This window comes from Hibiscus syriacus, unplaced genomic scaffold (genome assembly GCF_006381635.1).
Source record: "Hibiscus syriacus cultivar Baekdansim isolate YM2019G1 unplaced genomic scaffold, ASM638163v2 tig00110890_pilon, whole genome shotgun sequence".
In the NCBI taxonomy this organism is placed as follows: domain Eukaryota; kingdom Viridiplantae; phylum Streptophyta; class Magnoliopsida; order Malvales; family Malvaceae; genus Hibiscus; species Hibiscus syriacus.
Genome location: NW_024062900.1, coordinates 2,180,233 through 2,183,172, shown reverse-complemented (window position 1 = coordinate 2,183,172; position 2,940 = coordinate 2,180,233).

Sequence of the window (2,940 nt, the reverse complement as noted above, 5' to 3'; positions counted from 1 at the left end):
CAAAGAGAAAGTGAGATCGACGAAGAAGCAATAGATGGGTTTGGGTAAACGAAGGGAACGGAAAAATAGGTGAAGGGGAAAAAAATGAAAAAGTGTTAAAGGGTCGCGGGACATAGAAACTGTAAACTTGTGGCGTTTGTAAACACAAACGCCACTAAAGTACGAGTCTTTAGCAGCGTTTGTATAAAAATACCACTAAAGTATGAGTCTATAGTGACGTTTGTATACAAACGCCACTAATGTACTGATAAATTGTGGTATTTATTCAAAAAAACGCCATTACAATATGAATCTCTTACGACATTTTTTCAAAAACGCCAATATATATGTGTCCTATTACGGCGTTTGTATAAAAATGCCATTAAAGTACGAGTTTATAGCGGCATTTTGTATAAAAACACCACTAAAGTACAGTCTTTAGCGACATTTATATAAAAAATGCCCCTAAAATAAGAGTATTTAGCTTCGTTTTTGCTTTAAATGCCGTGAAATTTGTTATTTTGTGGCATTTGTTATGAAAAAGCCGCGATAACAATAAATTTACCAAACACATCTAAAAATATTGCTATAAACCCATTTTCCTATAGTGCATTAGTGGAGTTGTATGGTCCCTAAGGGCCTTTATTTTGATGATATATTGATTAGGTAGAATTCTTATGAATATGCTTAGTTTACTTTATGGGTGACTAGATCCTTAGCTTAGAGCCCCCATTGGTAACCTAAGTATCATGCTATGCATTTAATTTTTTTTGGCGCAACTCATATTTTGACATGGTTTGTTGAATGTAACCACATTTAGGGATTCATTTTCACTCAATACTTGTAACAATGTGATTTGTGTGTTCCTTCTCATAGTGTCCATAGAATGGTAAAGAGGTTTATAAGGGTTGAAAAGTGTTTGATTGTGCCTTAAAAGAGTCTTAAAATATTTTAAATGAAAGGTGAATGTTTATGAGTCATATACGTGGAGTTTAGGGATTATGTAGTGCATGTTGGGTGTTTTATGACGTCCAAATTCATGTTTTGATGTTGGTTAGTGATTATGGGACCAAATATGGGTTAATTGGGCGTAAAATTACATTAACAGGGAAACAAAGCACAGGTTTCGACCCCCCCAAGTAGTGGTTACAAAATCATTTCGGTAGAATGCTCAAAGTTCCAGTGGTTTCGAATCCCCTTTAGTGGTTTCCAAAACCCTGAAATTAGTTTTTTTTTTGCATAACTTTTGCTTACAATGTCAGAATCAGTAGCCGTTTTTTAAATATCTATTTATTAAACCAACATTTAGTTACTGTGTATTTTTTTTTCTTCTAAATGGCCCTATTAACTTTTAGATTTACAATATAAATCGTAAAGTTCACAAATTATCTTTTAACCATCTTTTTCAAGTCTGATCAATTTGATTCTTTCAAGGTAGTTTCGGAGTGGTCTAGAAATTTTAATGGTGTGATAAATTGTTTGCTTTTAAAATTATGAATAATAAGTTATTTTAGGCAGTATATATTGTTTCTATGTTTGATATGTCATCCCTTACTTGGTTACATGTTTCGATCGGATAAAAATATTATAATATATTCCTCAATCGATAGAGCAATTTGTGAAATTACGTTTGTAGTTATAAACAATCGATGAGAATGGGCGTCAAGTTAAGGTTTTGGGATAGGGTTTCAAAATATGCTTTCCTCGATCGATAAAAAAATTTGTGACGAATGACCTTTGTGTTGCTGAACGGTTAATGAGAATGGGCAATCGATGGTAGGTTTTCGGAAGAAGAGAGCGAGTGACGAGCGGTTAGGGTTTCAGGATAGGGTAAGGTTTCAAAAGAAGGCAAAATTCTAGTATGGGTCCTTACAAAATATTTTAAGTTTCATAGAATTTACCCCGAACTTATTATCTAATCAAATTTAATACTTAATTTTTTTTAATTAAAACTCTTCGCTGGAATTGAATTCACTTAACTTTTGAAACATGTCGTCATCATTAGAGGATTAAGTTTATTGAATTATTAAGTTATTTCAAATTAAAATGGGTCAAATTGACATGATTTTTAAATATTGTGGATTAATTAAATTATTTTGAATTATAAAAAATTGAGGGAATGTGTAAATTTTCAGGACTAAAACTATTATTATATTATGTAAATTCATAATTTTTTTTAAGTTATCAGTTAAATCTAACATTAGATGAAAAAAATAGAAGCGTAACATAACTTAAGGAATAATTTCAACAAAATAGTTGGATAGTCAAAATTAGAATACGATAATAAAGAAAGTGAATAAATAGGTAATTTATTTAAATTAAAAATTATAATTAATTTACTAGAGAAGCTGTTTTTGTTATTTTTGAGGCATTTTTCCGTGTAAATATTAAGATTTGGGACATAAATGCCATTCTCAAAGAGTTTTGTCCAAAAATCAGCATCTGAACCCTCGTTTCTCTCTCTAGATTTATATTCCAATCAATTCCCTATGAACTACCTATCTCTCTCTCTAGTTTTTGAGCTTTGATTTTCGGAACCCAGAAAAATACGAGTGTTTTGTTTTAGAGAAAATAACCTCAGTGATAAAAAATCCTAGATAATATACGATTTTGACCAATTTTTTTTGGATTTGCGAAAATGACCAATAAAATTGCAATGCGATCTCTAATTCGCATTGCGATCTCCACTATCGCAAATTCGCGTTGCATTTCGCGTTGCGATTTTTCATTTCGTGTTGCGATTTTCCATTTCGCGTTGCGATAGTCTACAGTTGTTGTTGCGATAGTCTACAGTTATTGTTGCGATAGTCTACAGTTGTCGTTGCGATTTTCCAAATTCGTTGTGATAGTTAAAAAAAAAAGATTTTGTTTCTTAAGAATTTTTTCTAAAAAGATAGTATCCGCGCGGACGTGTCGAAGACACGTATTACCACGACCACGACCACGACCACGACCCGAGAC